Below are 18,739 nucleotides of genomic sequence, written 5' to 3'. Positions count from 1 at the left end.
ACATACTCGATAAGCTGAGTGAGGAGTTACAAAGTGCTATCAGGTTATTATCGGCCCCGGCGCTTCCTATTTTCGTCTTTAATCTTTGTAGTCTGAGTAATCATCTTTTTAATTAATGGCAACGGCGGCGTGAAATCTTCCCCGCCACCCCTCCCTGTTCTCCTTTCCTGCCGCCGCCAGAGACACCTGAAACCAATTAGCAACAGCAGATCGAGATGGGGATTAGACACAGGAAGAGCAAGAGAGATTAGATAGAGACGCAAAGAGGGGGAGCAGAAGAAGAAGAAGCAAAAAGTGGAGGACTTAAAAACAGAGCTGTCAGTCAGAGCGGCTGATCGATAGGGGGGGCGGAGCAGAGGGACGGTTGCTGGGGGGAGGGGGGGAGCAATGGCGAGAAGGGGGCGATGGCACGCAGCAAAGATAACAACTGGTTGTGAGTCAGCAGGTAGAGTAAGGTTGACTGTACGAGCCATGAGTGACTGACAGGCGCTCCGGCTGCCTCGGAATCCGTGCCATTCCCCAAACAGGGGAGGGAAGCACGGGGGGAGACAGAGGGTAGAGAGAGGGGGACACTCTTGGCCACCATCAGGGCCAATTAAGAGAATTTGATTATATGCCTTAATCTTGGCAGTCAGGTGGAAAAGCAGGCAGGAAGAGGAAGGGGAGGCGGAGCAGGTGCTTCCGACACACATCATTATCTCCAGTCTGATGTAACAGAGTCTGTTTCTGTTTTTCCTTCAACTTGTCCACAAACGCCATCTGTCCTCCAGGGGAAACCACGTGGACAAGACAGGCCCCTCCTCCTCCATGTCTGCGTTTTTCAGTCGCAAAGACAAACACACTTTGGGCCAAGTGTTGTTGTCCCGTTCCTCAGATACTTCCTTCCTGTCTCCGTGCAAAGTCTGAGATAAAAGTGGGACTGATAGACGGCAAACAGCAAGGGACTGAGTCTGAGAGGACAGACGGGAGCCGCCAACTGTCCCAAGAGCTTCACGACCTCCCTGAACAGTTCTTCTTCTCCTTGGAGCTTCTCCCTGTGGATCCTAAACTCTGTCCCGGACTGCCGGGATTACACCGGCCTCCGTCACCCCAGGAAATCCTTTGAAATCGGCTCTTGGTGTCGTCATCTTCATTCTGTGAGTACTTCAACCCCTTCTTCCTCTTCCTCTTCCTCTTCCTCTTCCAGGCGGTGTCCTCTTTCCCTCTCTGGCTTTATTCTCTCTGCAGAATCTCTGAGAGGTCGTTGCTGCTGATAAACAAAAATAACAGTTAACAACGCGACACAAAGCACCTGTGGTTCCTTGTGTTAGCTTTGTGTTCCGTTTGTGTACAGATTGACTCATCTGCTGGTGAGTCGCTGTAGAAATGCCTTCAGTTCGGGGATAGTGATTTCTGACGTCCTTATTTTTTGATTTCGACCCTGAAATCTGAAAAACAAACTGCAGCTTTTCTGTCTGAATCCAAACACACATCTCAGTTTTGTTGTTGTTGTTGTTGATTCCACAAAGTGGTCACAAGCTGAACGCTGTTCTGGAAACAGAACAGTAAATATGAACTTCCGAGCTCCTTAATAGGACTAAACCGTTTTACTGAGGAGAACAAGGACCTGCTTGGGTTTTTAGTTCTGACTGAAATGATCTGTACTGTAAAGAGCTTTAGCGTTTCTATCTAATGACCATCAGAATGTATAACGTTTCCAAGCAGCAGCTTAAAAACCAACGGATGACGTGCACCTTCAGGTCCAGGCTCTGGTTGAGCAGCCGGCGGATCAGGCAGCCGATGAATTAGTGACAAAACACGAATGAGGCAGCTAATGAGCAGCAGCCAAAGCAAACACATCAGTCTGAGTTATATTTAATGGACATCGCATCATATCAAACACTGTGCCCTGACTGACAATGTGCTGAAAGGCCAGGTTGTGAAGCCGACACAGACTATATCGGGTCCAAAGAGGACATTGTTCTTCTCCTGCAGTGGTAAAGAAGAACTTTTAATGGGACCAAATGACCGTGTTGAGTCCCCTGGGAGATGTAATTCACAGTTTCTCCATCATGTCATCATGGGCTCTTTGATTGATTTTCTTCCTCCCAGACATCTCCTACTTTAAATTCATTTTTATGAAAATCAAGCTGCAGGGAGATAATCCATCTGGCTGGGCAGCAGCACCTTTGTGTTTCTGATTTTCACTTCTTTATTTCTGGCGGTTCGATTATTACAAGAAAATATCTGGGTAAAATTATTGCACGAAAAAAAGTTTTTCACTTTTTGTGAAGGTCGTTCATCTCCTCCGCTTCTGGGAAGACATTCTGCTGCAGTAGAGCAGCCAAACGTTCAATAAATAAAAGAGGTTAGATTGGGGGACAAGAGGCTCATCGGTTTTCTGAGCTGCTCTGGCACAGGTGGCATATTCAGCTGTGGACTGCTTTACTTTGTTTAGATGGGATATCCTTTACCTTTACTCCATCTCTTCCTCCATCACCTCTCCCTCTGCCCTTCCCTTCCCAAATCTGCGCCCCCCCCGGCGTGTCGAAGTGCGTCATCGTGTGTGTTTGATCTGGCCACATGGTCCAATCTTTTTTATGTCTGATAAAAGCACGAAGCTCAGAAGTAGATGTTCCTGCGTAAGAAGAGAGAATCAAGAAGGCTTTATTCAGCTGCTGTATTTCTGTGTGTGTCTGTGTGTGTTCATACATGTGTGTATGTGTGTGTATAAGCAAATAATGTGTGCGAGGCTGTGCGATGAACTGTGTGTGATTTGAATGTTGATGTGCATCAATCGGGCCGAGCTTTGTGTTGAGATGAGCCCATGCAGGACTTGATTGGTTGATTGTGGGGGATTGTGCGTTTTTTTGTGTGTTTTGTATCTGCAGAGCTTCAGATGAAACACATCAACTGTCACGCTCTTTATCAACAATGAGCCTTTTCTACTTCACTTCAGGACACCAGTTTTAGGAAGTACCTTCATGTTTTCAGTGGAGGTCTACGTGTAAACCCAGGAAATGCTCCTCTCTTCTGATTGGCTGTTTCCTGAGTGAGCCAATAAAAATATAGAAGATTTCAGGTTAAACGCCAAATCCTGCAAGACAGACAACAGCGTAAGGTGGGCTGACCTTTAGACCTTCAGACCCTGTTTCCTGGGACTCGTCCTCGTGTGGGGGGACATTCCTATAAAGCTTATGGGCTCTGTCTCTCAGCCGTTAAACACCCTGGACCTTTCGACAGGCCACATCTATCCTGACTCTTTTAAACGCAGCAATCAGCTGCAGCCCTAAAGAGCTCCTGTCTGGGGACGCTATTACCTGCAGTAAGTAATGACAGAGGGGGATAAACTTTATGGAGCCTCCGCTTCCTCTTTACCTGCAGAACCTGCAGGTGGGGGGAGCTCTGGAGATGGACCGTCTCAGGGGGTCCGGATACAGCAGGAGCTTCAAACTGTGGAAGTCAAGCTGAATGCGCTCCTCGTACAGAAGGGCTTTTTCTTTGTTTTCTAATCATCTTCAGCGATAAAGCAGGTGAAGAAGAAGAGGCGGCTCAAACAGAAAGCTCTCATTACTTTAGCTGCTGCTTCCAGCTCCTTATTCCACTGAGACCGAGCAGCTGCACCATGACGTCCACCCCCCAGCTCATTCAGGACGGGGGGTAAATCTACTTAACCTGAAGTGTGATCAGCCATCTTGGATAACAGGAAGCGAGGTGAAAACTATTGAAAACCAACTTCCCTCCAAACCACATCCTTTAATAAGAGGGGCGGGGCCACAAAATAAGTAGGAGCCATTGGTGACCACACCCATTTGTTTGTTCACCGTCATGTTGTCTAGAGCGCTTTGGGCCTCAGCCGGAATCCCTCTGATTCAGTCCGCCATGTTGGAGGTTACACTCTGAAGCTGTCTTTTTTGTTTCCTGAAATGTGGAACTTTAAAGTTGTAACAGTTGTGTTTTTAATTAAAACACATTAAAACAAATGTTCATCGACGTTTCACTCGGACTTGAATTCTGTTTCTTCGTTTTTGTTCTGCTGGTCTGTCTGAGTGGATGATCGTGCTGCCGCTTGGTGCTGTAATGACGTTAAAATGACATTTGATTTAGTTTTTCCAGGCTGCTCTTTTTAAAAAGGTCATCTCCAGAACGCAGACAGGCAGAAGAGAAGAGATCAAATTTGCTTCGGCCGTTGATTTATCGTTTCCCATGAAAATGTAATGTCTCAGTTATGGCGAGTTGTGTTGGTAATAAGACAGTGTTTGAATTATTCATACGGTTCCATATAAATCTGAAGGGCTGTAGTGTTTGTTGTGTGCTGCTGGAAGCCGACGTATGTTGACTGATTGCTCCGGCACAGTTTCGGGGTGACGCTGTGAATCTTGTGCTCGCTGATGAATGGAGGCCTTTTACGGGTGCACCGTTCTACATAAAGGTTCAGAGGAGGCAGGTTTTTTATCGCTCTTTAAATTAGTGTCATTGTGTGTTTTGTCTCAGATGAAACCACTTTGTTCAAGGTCACTGGGTGTTTCTCCTCTTTAGCTTCCAGTCTCAGCCGTCAGTCTGCAGGTCCTTCCTGGTTTCCAGCGGCGGTGTCCTTACACCATGCCTCTTCTGCCTCCTGTCTGTCGGTGTTGGTTATTTTATTTTGAAAACCCAGGGTGTCCTGCTGCTAACAGGCTACCTGTGATGTGTTCACCATGAGCTGCTAGCCACCGTGCTAACTGATTTAAAGCGTGGCAGTCTCAGTTTCAGACTTGTGTTTGAACCTGTGGCGGCCGCTCGGCGTTTCATGGCGTTTCACTCAGGTGTGTTTACATCAGCAGCTGGTGAATACCTGCTCAGGAGAAGGCTGGATTTAAGACGGAGCTTCCCACATTTCTCCGGCAGGTGGAGAAAACACAGGGAGGTGAAGTTTTTAGAGGGAGCGTGGGGGTGTGGCTCAGACCTGCTAGCCTATCTGTAAATGTCAGCACACGCCCCAGATGTAGAGCCCGTCTGAACTGACCTCCATAAATTAAGTGTTCGAATTAATTCCAGATATTGTTCCACCTCCACCGATGCTGCAGCAGCAGCTTTAACAAACAGCTCCTGCCGTTTGGCCCCCTGATAGATTTGTTTTCAAGCATCTTGCTCTGTATGAAGTCATATCCTTTTCTACAGAGCGCCATCACTGCCGCACCGTAGAGACATCTATCAAACTGTGCGTGTGTGTGAGAGAACATTAGTGCACCTGCAGATGTATAAATCTCTGCTCACATGGCTAAATATGGACACCCTGACCTTTCCATGAATGCAGCGAATCCTCATGGAAGCTCTGATCTCTTATCGATTCTGCTTCTTTAGTGTCTCTTCAGGTATGGAGGCAGATGGAGATGGGGGGTCGGGGGGGGCAGAGGGGGTAGACAGCGAGGAAAACACAAAGCACTCCTGCAGCTGAAAAGATGAACGAATTTAAAGCTGAACTGTGTTCATACATTTGTGTTCTTCCTTGTTGTAGTTTTCTAGAAACTGAGGCGGTAGACTCGTCAGGAAACGTTTCCAGGTCCGGCTCAAACATAAACGGTTCGAAGCACGGCGGTGGTCTGGCCCTTTAAGACTGACGACACGATACACAGTGTCTAAAACACACACTGTGTGTGTGTGTGTGTGTTAGTCCTTTAACAATGACAAACAAACACTGTGAGCTGCTTAGTCGACGATGTTCAATGGAGCGACGCAGCACTGCTGCCCGCTTTACTGCAGCACATGGAGACCGACTGAAGCAGCACTGCAGCACACACACACTCTTGGCTGCGTTGCAGGCAGAGGTGTGTGTGTGTGCATGTGTGTGCATTTGTGTGTTAGTGGTCAGAGCAGCTGAAGTTTGTGTTCTTCATTTCCATTTCCACGCGTGCATGTGCATGTGTATGTTTGTGTGTTTGTGCGTCTTCCGTCAGAATGGATTTGTGTTTCCTCGAGAAGCGTCACACCTGACACACACACAGACACACACACACACACACACACACACACACGTGTCACCTGATTATCTCCATCCAGTCAGAGAGACTTCCCTAACCCATCCACCTGGACCTTTAAGGCTGTAGACCGCCTGGACCTTTAGACCAGTAGACCACCTGGACCTTTAAGGCTGTAGACCTCCTGGACCTTTAGACCTGTAGACCTCCTGGACCTTTAGACCAGTAGACCACCTGGACCTTTAGACCAGTAGACCACCTGGACCTTTAGACCTGTAGACCACCTGGACCTTTAAGGCTGTAGACCTCCTGGACCTTTAGACCAGTAGACCACCTGGACCTTTAGACCTGTAGACCACCTGGACCTTTAAGGCTGTAGACCTCCTGGACCTTTAGACCTTTAGACCTCCTGGACCTTTAGACCTGTAGACCACCTGGACCTTTAGACCAGTAGACCACCTGGACCTTTAGACCTGTAGACCACCTGGACCTTTAAGGCTGTAGACCTCCTAGACCTTTAGACCTGTAGACCACCTGGACCTTTAAGGCTGTAGACCTCCTGGAACTTTAGACCTGTAGACCACCTGGACCTTTAGACCAGTAGACCACCTGGACCTTTAGACCTGTAGACCACCTGGACCTTTAAGGCTGTAGACCTCCTGGACCTTGAGACCTGTAGACCTCCTGGACCTTTAGACCTGTAGACCACCTGGACCTTTAGACCAGTAGACCACCTGGACCTTTAGACCTGTAGACCACCTGGACCTTTAGACCTGTAGACCACCTGGACCTTTAAGGCTGTAGACCTCCTGGACCTTTAGACCTGTAGACCACCTGGACCTTTAGACCTGTAGACCACCTGGACCTTTAAGGCTGTAGACCTCCTGGACCTTTAGACCTGTAGACCACCTGGACCTTTAAGGCTGTAGACCTCCTGGACCTTAAAATATAATGAAGCCTTTTCACTTAGTAAATGACTCTGAATGTTGGAAAATTATTTGGGAATAAAAATCCTCTGCCGGCCTTTTTCAGCTCTTGAAAAGACGCTTCGTTCACTTAGAGAGATGTTTTGAATCTGGCTGCTGACGACGGCGTCTCATTATCAGGAAGATATGCTGAAGTCACAAACACACATCATTCTTTTTAATTTGACGTTGGTATGGAGGGAATAGCGGTTCCGGTGGGGGCTCAGCAGGGGAGAGCGAGGAGGGACGACTTCTGGGAATGCTGCCTTCCATGTTTTAATGGAGGCTCTTCTCTTGGAAGGTTTCACCTTGTGTTCCTTCTTTCTGCCTGTTTCAGAGGAAAACCCAGAACTGCTTTAGGTTGTTGGTTTGCTGCTCTTACAATCTTTTGGACTTGGACTTGGACTTGACATGGTCAGAGCCCGAGATAGAGACGTATCACTCCAAAGGCTTTGAAAACACAGACCTTCAGCTGTGAGCAGAATGTTTGACTTCTTCATTGGCTCCTTTCTGGTTTTGGGGGGTTATTTTGGTTTCCACTGTTTTTATCCAGACTTAAAAATTAAAATCAGAAAAGACTGATTTTGGCTCTAAAAGGTTCAAACATGGAGAAAACTCTCTGGAGGTTTAACTAACAAGTTTTATGTCCAAAACCTTTTTTTAATCCGGTTTTTGACACCAAAGGCCATTCCTCCTTCTTCTGCTTCAACCACCAATCCAGCTGTCAATCAGAGCCGAGGTCACCGCCGTTTGTTCACCAACAGTCCAATCAGCCGCATTTACCGCTCACAGCTTAACATTTAACCCGAAGAGCTAATTCCAGACAACAATCACTTCTGCTTCTGCCGTCGACTAAAACGTCACAACAGCTGGCTTCATTATGTTTGATGTAAACATCGACAGCTCTGATGGCGGCGTGGCGCCCCAGAAAAGCCGTTCACACCCTGAACCCACCCTGATTGACACATTCAGGCTGCCGTAGCTTCATCTCTGTGTTTCTGCAGCAGTTTGTTAGAGAGAAAGCTTTCTGCCAGGACTTTGATTGAGAGGCTGCATGTGTCATGATGAAACTTCGTCATGGCATCAATTAAAAGTCAGCTCTCCCAAAACAACTCGCAGACTGATGGGTGATGCCACACATTTCACCCAACAAGGTGGAACATTTAGTTCAGGAACATTTCATCGTTTATCATCTGTGACTGGTTTGATACCTGGACTTCAGGTTCTGTTTGTTGGCAGCTGAAAACCTCCACAGATGACCAAAGATCCAGTCCGGTTCTTAAAGTGTCCCTGATCAGGCTCAGAGTTGTTGAGTTCCCCGTTAATTCAGGACTGGTGGTCTCAGCACATCAGCATAACACTATCTAATTAGTCCAATCAGGTTTATTGTTGCTTGGCTGCCAGAGAGGCCTTTGGTGTTTATCTGTGTGTGCATTTGTGTGCATTAGTGTGTGTCCTGTTGTTGTTAATGAGCGTAGCTGCTGTTCGCCCCCAGCTCCTGGTAAATTGTAAATCAGGAGCTTTGAGTAACAGCTCTGTTCAGAGTTAATAGAGTGTATTTAGGGACAGGTTGTTGTTGTTGTTGTTTGCGTTTGGCTCCCTCGATGTTGCTCACATGGGAACGAACAGACGGCAGACAGCGGCGCTGCAGCTGCAGGCAGAAGCCGGCGAAGATTCAATTAAAGACACTTTGTTTCGGTTTGAAGAACTTCTGGAAAAGGTGGAGTAAAAACGGAAGCTTCAGCAAACTGCAGACGTGAAAAAGTTCCCATTGACTTCAGATCTCAGTTTGGAGACAAAGCGACACGTCTTCCAGTTAATCTAAGAAATGAGTCAGAACAATGTTTTCAGGCCGTCTTTTCTCCAAACTTTCCAAAATCCCCTTCGTCAAAGTATTGCTGCAGCAAGGAATTATGGGTGAACATCTCTGGACTGTCCTGTCCAGTTCCACCATTTTATGTTTTCCTGATGAGTCTGAAAACTCAGAATCACATCATCAAGATGGCCATGGCCTCAGCTTCCTGAGGTCTTCATCAGACTGTTATGGTGGCGACACACGTAGACTCAGTGACAGGGCTAATGTGGGCTAATGCCAGAGGCTTAGAGTTCAGCCGGCTACATCAGGGCTCCGACACCGGGCGGCTGTAACGGCCAATTAGAGCCGATGCCGTGTGGAGGAGTCACACGTGGAGCAGATTAGAGTCCCGGCGGTCTGCTGGGAGAGAAGGAAGTGGGTGTAACGCTGCACAGCTTTGATCCATCCAACGCTCCTGTCAGATGAGAGATGTCAGACCTGAATATTTAAGTCGTTCTCTGCAGTGAACGGTTTAAAGTCAGAAACAGGTGAATTCTGCCATGAAGCCTTTTTTATGGAGAAGGTGAATCAGACGCTGTGTGACATCATCCATCTTCAGACCAACCAATGAAAAGAGAGAAACCTTTTTCAGTGTGAGAACATTTAAAAGTGAAGGCACTTTCTAACAGATGGGGGATTAAGACAAACTGAACACAGTGATGTCAAAGGAGCTGCTGCTACTATCATGAATTGTTGTTTTCACTGACATCCGACGTAGAAACGTGGCAAAAGCTTCAGGTCTTCTGGTTTAAGAAGTCCAAGATGGCCGACAGACGGTTTCACCTGATGTTTGGTTAGTTGTTGGTCAGCTCGTCGTGATGTTGACTTCCACTTCCTTTTCCCATTTCTGGTCCTTCCTTTATCTTGTCTCTGTTTCCCGCTCTCAGCCTCCGTCTGATTTCCTTCCTTAGGTCTGTCTGTCCTTTAGCCTGCTTCTTCTCTCTCCATTATTCCACCTTCATTCTTATCTGCTGCCTTCTTCCTCCGTCTTTTCCCTTCCTTCCAGTTTCCTTCCTCTGCAGCCATTTCGCCTTCTCTTTTTTTAAATCCATCTGCTTTGTGTGCTCCATCTCATTTTTGTTCATCTGATTTCTTTCTCTACCTGTTCAATCTCAATTTTCTTTCCATTTTCTCCCGCTCATCAGTCTTCTTTTCAGCCGCTTCTCTTTTTCCCTCCATCACTTACCACTGCTTCTTTATCCTTACTCCCTTCCTCCTCCCTCTTCGGCCTTTTAATAAAGGTCTGATTTCTCCGGACTCCGGCCTTATTGTACCCCCCCCCAACGACGGCCTTGACAGCGGCTTTGGCTGAACGACTCCTCCCCTCCTCCCGAGCACATGGCCTGTCGGCTGGAGAAGGATGTGGGATTTATTTTGTCTTGTTGAGACCTCCATTCTGTAAAAACAGGATTCAGAGTGGAGACGCTCAGTTAACCTGCAGAGACCTGGTCCACACTGAGCCCCAGAGTCGGGTCTCCAGAGCCGGGTGCTTTGTCTCTTCATGCTAACAAGTTTGGACTGAAATCTATTTTTCTGTCTCGTCTGAAATGAATTTATTGTTACGGTTCATTCAGCTAAAGTTTAAACCGACTTCACTCTGTTGGTCTGGTCTGACCCAGACTTCCTCTGATTCAGCTCAGCACAGATCCCCCCATCACGGTCCTGAAGACATCAACAGACGGTGAACTGACAGATCACAGCAGAATGTTGAAAAGCAGAAAACTGGTCAAATGTCTCAGAGGACAAAGTGGACCACACCGGACCATTTTTGGTGGATTTGATGGATGATCTGGCTCATGAATGCAGATTCATTTAAAGAGAGCAGTGATTACATCACCTCACTCTGATTTTAGAAAAGTGTTTAAGTGTTTAATTGAGGCTTAAATCATGCTAACTGTTAGCAGCTAGCCTGCTAACGGCAGCTGGAGTTAGCGCGTCTCTGACCGACATGTCCTTCAGATAAAGTGTTGTTGTGTTGCCGACCTTTGAACCAGGTTTCTGTGTGACAGCAGAATCAGGAAACCGTCGGCCATCCGGTCTCGGATTGGCCGGAGGCCAGCCTGGATTTGTGTGTGTCAAACATCATAAACCTTCGCTGGTGTTACTACTCCGGTTGTCATGGTAATGGCTCGTCCCACTCCGGCTTGGCGAGTCAATCACAGACCAGTCTGTTGCAGATTTAATGTCATTTCTTTTTAATTTTCAGACGCAAAGCCTGAATCCAATGAGCCGATCGTCTGTGTTAGTTTTTCTGTCTCTGTGAAGAAAAACGAGGACACTTAACTGAACCATTTACTCTGCGAGATTAAAGCAAAAACGTTTCCTGAACCCGACAAACAAAGCCGAGCGGTGGATGGATTGCAAATGTCATTAAGTACACAAAGCCATCCGCCGAGCTACTTGCAGGAGGCGCTAAATCAGGCCACAGGACAATATTTGAATATTTGAGCCTCCTTCACCCGTTAAATCAGAAGTGCCCCTCCAGGACTTCCTCTGGATGTCTGCGTTCGTTTTCAAGTGCAAATGTGTGCTGAGAGATCCAGAGCTCAGTCTGGGGGGGCCGCCGAGCTCCGATGAAGGCTGAAATGTGTTGACGGCTGTTTTCCTGTTTTCCAGTCTTCCACAGTCAGCAGTCCAGTCCAAAGGGGCAGATCGTCGCTCTTTACGCTGGTGCTCCGCTTCAGTTTCAGTCTGATGTTCTTCACTGTTGGATTCTAATGCTGATGATCAGCTTGTGTGACAAACAGATGGGAGGCTGGAGGAGGAGGGGGCAGTTATTTTTACCTCAGTGGATGTTGGTGGTTAATATATGGGGGCGGCTGGTGTAGCCCAAACAGCCAGAGTACGACCGAGGGGGGGGGGGGGGGGGGGGCGATAGATCAAACACATCGTGATGATGCAGCCTGCTGGCCAAGCCACCGCCCAGAAGTCTTTCCCAGAGGTCATTTCAGGCCTGAGGAATAACAACCGCAGAGAGCGCCGCGGCCTAATTGTCTGTCGCTGCACTCCACTGGTCAAGAAAAACGCAACTTAATCAGCTTCTCCGACTCGGAATCTCCCTGAAGACGAATCTGCAGCGGAGGAAGCACACAGCTCATACAGTAGTCACTCACAGCTGTTTTTAATATTCTGCAAATGAAAATGTAACTTTTACACTTTTATTTAGAAGGGCAGGTCAGATACGGAAGCTCCAGTTTTTGGATCTGTGGAGGATGAAAATGAGGGAAAGGTTTTCTACTCTTTTGGGAGTTTTCAACAAAATCTCTGAGTTTTTGCTGATCTTGAAAATCAACATTGATATCCATTAAACAGTCTGCAGTTTTTTTTTGGGAGCTTTCAGACGTTTATCTGGGTTATTGCAGCCCTTGTTTGAGCCTTTGATGCTGCTGTTTTTAGTAAATGGAGGAAAGTGTGTTGAGATTGAACTCACCTGCAGAAAACCAGCAGCCAGAATGAAATCGGGTTAAATGGTCCAATACTTCTTTGCGGTGATTTAACAAGGACAGCAGATTGTTGTCTGACGTGATGGTTTTCACGTCACTTTCTCTCGATTAGATGACAACACAGTCCTTCAGACCAAGAGACCCAGAATCCAGACCGGACTGACTCAGCTGCTGTTAGTAAACGAAAAGGCCTCTGACAGGGAGCAGATGTTGGTTTATACCTGTTGACTTTGATGGAGGAGTATTTTATTATGTTTGTGTTTTTAAAAATGAAACAAATCTAAATTTAGTGATTGAATGAAAAATTCTGTCGAGACTCGAACTCATCGCAGCGGCTCAGGCCCCTCAGTGGAAATATTCGACACATTTCCTCAAAATTCTCCCTGACAGATTTGGCACATTTGAAAACTTTGGGCTTTCTACCTGAATATAAAATAAGAGCCTGTGTGCCTAAAAAAAAAAAAAAAAAAACCCTCCACATTCATTTCTGTCTCTAAATGATAAGTGAAAAAACTGTCAGTGAAGCAGGAATATTTAACCTGCACCTCACACCAACTTAAACTAAAAACTTCATACTTCTCCAAATATTCACTGTAACAAGAAGGAATTTCTAAAAAAATACTTACGTAATACGTAAAAATATTTACTAATCATTTAAATAACCTAAAAAAAAAATTTCCCCAAAAAACTTTGAATTTGAGAGATAAGTAATACTTTACAGAAGCTGGTGTTCTGCAGAGGTGAAGTGTTTTCTGTCTGATAAAAAGTTTAAAGCGCCGGATGTTTCGGCCCATCCAGGTGCGAGCACCTTAACCCTGTCTGCCGTGAATCAGTGATGGCCGAGCTGGCACAGCGATAATGACTGTGGAATGTTTTATCAAACACAACGCACTCAGACAGAGGACACAATTGCACAATTAAACAGCTAACGGTGATGATAAAATCAAACGCTGTCAGATCTTCTTCTTCTTGTCTTCAAACATCTCCAGGCTTCCTGAGATCCACCGAGTTGCAGCTGAGCCCTTCTGGGAGCGCCACAGCTGGATGGTTGGATTAGAAACTCCAGTTAAAACCGTGATCGATGGTTCATTTGGACCAATTATCACCGTTATCACGGCCGTAGTTGTCTCAGAATAAACAACGTAAACTACCAGATACTGAGATCAATGAGAGTAAACAGAAGAAGTGTCTGCTGTTATTAGTCTGTGGGATTTAAGAAGCTGTTGATATCTCTGGTGTCTGTTTGGTACGACAACAACACGATGTGAGCAAACTGAATATTTGCAGCAATAATTAGATTTATTTTGGAGATCCTGGTGATAAAAATGTGTCGGCCTCCTGATCCGAAGTGAAGACAGGGCTGTAGATTTGCTGTCGGGGTGAATCCTCAGAGATCTGCCTACCTGAGCTCATTCTCAGCAGCTTCCTGTCATAGGGAGCTGATTTGTGCTGATAGCGTTGTGTGCCGAGGCCAAAATGCAAATGCCAGCTTTGGGGCGAAGCACACGGTGCCTGTTTGTTCTGCCGTCTCTGTAGATGGCAGAGAAACACCAACAGGCAGACAGCGAGTACATGAACACACAAACACTTTGAGCATGTCGTTTTGCAGCGGCAGCATCTGCTCTCGCAGTTCTTAGCAGCCTCTGCAAGGACGTGTTTTCCAGGCGAGGTGCTGATCGGGAATTGATGTGGCATCTGGATTCCCACCGGGCGGCTCGAGCTATAAATGTCTCGGCTCGCAGCGCTGTCAGACATCGGGGCTGAAAGCTTCCAGCAAACAGACCTGCTGCTGCTGCACACTGTTGATTTCTGCAGTGAGATGCAACATGTCTGCTGCCAGAAATACTGAAGTCTGATATCAGCGTTCATTCAGGTTCACCACGACGCAGACGTTTAAATGCAGCAGATCTCCATCATCATCGTCTTTAACTCCCCACACAGCTTTCATTCCTCCTTAAACAAAAACAGCTGATCTGTCCAATCTGAAACCGACTTCAGTGATAAACTGATCAAATCTGAATCAGTCCAACTCTGTGACTCCTTCTGTGTGTTTATCCGTCCATTCTCATCCTCCATCTTTGATACTGACGTCTGGAGTCACGTCTCTATGTCGGATGCTCCTATTGGCTCCGCTGGGTGATGTCACAGCCAATCAGAGTCTCTGGATCAGTCCTGTGTGTTTCTGAGTTTATTGTGTTGACAGAATAAAGAGCTGATTTTTCATCATTACTGCTGTGGCGTTTCTTCGTGTTGTTCAGTCTTTGTTTGAATCCTCCGATTTCATCATGATCAGCATGAACAAAGAGATCAAAGTGATGACGAGTTCTTAGTTTTTAGGTTTGAAGGATTTGGTGTCGTCCTGGCTTCGTTGGATCTTCAGTCTAATTTAGCGACCCTGGTGGAAAACCTCAGGGGGGGTTCTCCTTTTCTTCTTCTCTCTCTTTTCTCAGGGCTGGACAATTCTTTGAAGTGCTTCATATTGGCATATCATAAATAAACATTAGGCAGCCTGTTTGGAGCAGGAGGTCTGCTGTGTGTGTGTGAATTCTCTGAGTTTATGATAAGGGTGTGTATGAAAGTGTGACCATGAATGTTTCATCTTCATTTAAAAAGCGCTGCTGAAATCATCCTGTGTCAGAATGGGGAAGCTATCTCCACTCTTTGATCTCACTTTAATTAATTAAAGAAAGAAAAAATTGATTAGATGTTGTCGGGGGTCACGGAGAGCTCAGAGCAGCTCATCATCTCAGAGCTAATTGTATAAAGAAAATCAGCCTCAGAGTGAAACAGGGAAAGGTGACCAGGCGTTCACATCTCAAACAACAGAAGAAGAAGCGGAGGGAAGTTTGTCAGAGACAGCGATGACTGACAGAATTTAAACGACCGTCCATCTTGTCACGGCGGGTGATGTGTCTCATGTAGGTGACATACCGTCTGCTTCGCCCAAGGGCGCCATCTGCATAGGCGACAGAAATAATTTGATTAATTTCAACTTGCCGCCCTTTCCCTCTGCCCCCCCAGCTAACCTCAGCTGACCTCGTCCGCCTCCACGCTGTCCAGAGATAATGAAAAAGTGTACGGTGCCCATGAAGTGGCTGAAGTCACATTCATATGCCCCCCCCCAGAAGATTTAAGGCTACAGTCTGTCGCTCTGCATAATCATAAATATTTAAAGGCGGCCAGGACTGACGCAGTCAGCCGATCATTTTGACAAGGTCATGGTGAGAGAGGGGGAGGTTCGATCGCTGGGGGGGGTTGGCTTATTAAGATGTTTCCGTTAAATGAAAATATTCATATCATGCTGTCAGTCACAGCCAACACTCCCATCTCAGAGTCCATCTGAGGAAAACAGCTGTTCTTGGGCCAGAAACAAGAATTCTTTAAGTTCCGTCCAACATGAAAATCTTTATTGTTCCAGCAGATTTGATGACAGTTTGAATGGTTATTAGTCTGATTGTTAGTTAGCATGATCAGCTAACAACAGCACGAGCCGCTCATCTTTGGGCCCACAGCTGGTTCAGTTCTGGTTCAGTTTTGGAGGCTGTTGCTGCTGGAATCAGACTCCGGTTGGTCTGGAGTTCATCAGCCTGACTTCACGGTGTGACGCTGAAGTCAGATCCGACGATGGCGACTGTCAGACTGTTGTGTTTTTCCTCTCACCTCGAAATTGCTTTGCATTAATGGACGCTGAAGCGAACTGTCCCTCTCTGCAGACTTTGACGTTGATTCTAACTGCAGCGTCCTGAGACTGAAAACAATGAAGTGGAGTCTTCTGCCAGATTACATTTTTGAGCTCCTGAAGTCCAGGACTTAGTGACATGTCCAAAGCAGAGATGTCAGCCTCCTTTATCCGCTCTCACGCCTCGTCTGTCTCCGGGTTTCATCAGCAGACTGATGAATGTTTGTGCTGCTTGATGCAGCTGGATACGGAGAATTACTGCTCATTCTGTGCCGCTCACCTTCAGGAGTTGCAGGCTTGTAATCATATAACAGCCAATCAATTCGCTACAAGAGCATGACGGCGTTCAGCCTTCATGCTACACTCTTCGGTCCAGCTCATCCATGTGATGTGCAGATCAATGAATCCACGGAGGCCCCGGTGTGAGGAATTGATTCTGTAGATGTAAGAATTTCCCCCGCAGTGTGTCCAGGCTGAGGTCATTGCCTGCACACACTTCCTTTACTCGTTCCTGCTGAGGCTGATCAACAGATGAGGGACCGGATCATTAACGTGTCGAGGCCGCCGTGACTCAAAAACACTTCAGTTTCACTGAAAAGCATCTAATTTGATGTTGCACACGAGCCAACGAGCAGATTCTAAAACGGTTGTTCTGACTCTAATGTGGCTTTGTTACGTGTTTATGGTGCATTCTGCTGAGAGCGTGTTGGTCAGTTCTGCCTTTTAACTAACATGCTGTTCAGAAAACTGATCCTGTTGTGTCAAAGAACTATTTTCTGGGAACGAGGAATCACGTCCGTCTCTGCCGGAATCTCCTGTAGCTGCGCGGCTGAACGGTGGAAATGAATTTCCTCTGCTGTAGACAATAAACCAAACTGACTGACTTAATCGCATCCCAAAGTTTTCAAAAGGGAACGTGTCTGACAGACTTCAGAAGAAAAGGAGATGAGCGGTGATGTTTGTGTTGTGTTTTTATGATTGGTTTGGGTTAGCAGTCTTCAGGGGTTCAGTGAATGTTTCATCAGTCGTCGGTCTAATTAGATGATTGTAGATGATCTGCAGGCTCCCTGATGGCGGTCCAACCCTTCACCTGTCTGTGAGCAGACTAATGAAACAGAATGGAGGGAAATACGTGATCCGAGTGCTCCAGGCAGAGATCATACATAACATTATTCCACTCCACTGACGCAGGAAGTCTGATCCGGATCCGGCCCGGGCTGAAGGAAGCCTGGTCTCGTTTTGGAGGACTGTAAGGTTTGACGGCTGCGCTCGTTTCGTGACAAAGGAGCTCTGTTTTTTCTTCATTCAAGGTCGAACGCTTGTGGAGGGAAAAGAGAAGGAGATAAAAGAGTTTTTCCTTCTGCCTGTTTTCACTGAGACGCTCCGACCTTGAGCTGTTTGGAATACCACTTCAGCAACGTTGGTAGTAACAAAGCACACGTTATTAAAGTTAAATTAAAAGCCGTCTGTTTGCCCTCAGCTGGGGTCAGAGGTCGCTCATCCCTAAATGAAATAAGTGGCGCAGATCTCCAGTTTTAGATGTGTTTTACCGTGTTTTGATGATGACCTAAAAAAAAAAAAGAAAACATTTTCAGGCTTTTTGGCATCGACATCTTCATTTTATTTCTTTATTTTAAATTTTGAAGTTTGAAATTCGTTGTGATGACATTCAAAAGGCTAACGGCTCCATGTGCGCAGAAATGTGTGAATTTATTTCATTTTGGTGAGTTTATAGAACAACAGAAGAACATTTTGTCGTCATGTTGAACCAGATCTACATCTGCTGCTTTATTTGATTGAAAAGTAAAGCAGGCTGTTTCAGGAAGAGAAGTCTGTCCTGATTGGGTGGTCCAGTCTGTCAGTCACACAGTAGCCCTGTCCCCTAACCCTCCCCTTCTTCTTGGTCTGTTTTCCTCTAAGGAGGGACATTTTTCCATAGACTTCAATACCGTCTGACTTCTGACTACCACCAGAGCAGTCGCCCCCTGGTGGTCAGAGTCCAGAGCTGGCCAGGCTGATGTGGCTAAAAAATGATGGCTGACTTGACAAATTACAAGATGGAGGCTTCAAAAGGAAAGTCTACAGACCTGTTTTAACGTCTCACTCTGTTGCCACGGCGACCGCCTGGTGCTGTCTTGACCACGGCGGCCACTCCATATTTGCGTATTAATGGAACATCACTGAGTTTACAGCTCATTTTAAAATGTGAGGAGAATTCTTAAAAGCACACTGACATTAAAATATTTGCCTTTTTTAATCACCTTGATTAACCTCAATGAATGAACCTCTGCTTCATCGGGGGGGTGTTGAGAATGGTTGAGCGAGGAAGTGAGAGAGGAAGAGGAAGAGGCAATAACAAGAAGGCCAATTTAAATCTGCACAACAGAACCCAGAAGGATCACAAATGACTGACCCACACTGTCCGTTTGTGTTCTTCAGGGTTCTCTGATCTTCTACCTCCACATGAAGAACTTTGACCTCCAGTTTCCAGTTTCCAGTCCAATTTACACTTTACCGTCAAGGTTTTCTGATTTTGAAAATAAATTGAACCAGGAAGGACGAAATGAGCTTCTGGTGCCCCCCACATGGAAATAACCTGTTAGCATGATCTGTCATTGTGAATCCGCTGAAGAACCGTCTGAGGATGAAGTACAGTTGAGGCTGGAGTTAACTGTTTGATTAATTGGGGGCGTGGCTTTGTTATGACATCACAAAGTCCCAGAAGTCCTGACGGCTGGTTTTAAGGTTCAGGTTCTGAATCCAGAATGTGAAGGTTTCTCTGGACAGAGACCTCTGAGATTTTAACTGGATTTATACGGAACCTGGACCTGATCCAGGATCAGAGACCACCCGGAGGTCTA

At 46.4% G+C, this 18,739-nt stretch overlaps 1 protein-coding gene across 1 annotated transcript in view; it reads left to right on the top strand.

Annotated features, from left to right (window-relative positions):
* The first annotated feature begins 764 nt into the window (after positions 1–764).
* LOC115051506 (glutamate receptor ionotropic, kainate 5-like) overlaps positions 765–18,739 on the top strand; it is a 78,646-nt gene continuing 60,671 nt past the window's right edge. The window contains exon 1 of the mRNA XM_029514919.1: positions 765–1,136. The gene's annotated coding sequence lies outside the window, so the exon portion shown is untranslated. The remainder of the gene's footprint in view (positions 1,137–18,739) is intronic.

Source organism: Echeneis naucrates, chromosome 11 (genome assembly GCF_900963305.1).
Source record: "Echeneis naucrates chromosome 11, fEcheNa1.1, whole genome shotgun sequence".
Lineage (NCBI taxonomy): Eukaryota > Metazoa > Chordata > Actinopteri > Carangiformes > Echeneidae > Echeneis > Echeneis naucrates.
Note: the sequence above shows the minus strand (reverse complement) of the source record. Positions and strands in the feature narration are given on the sequence as shown.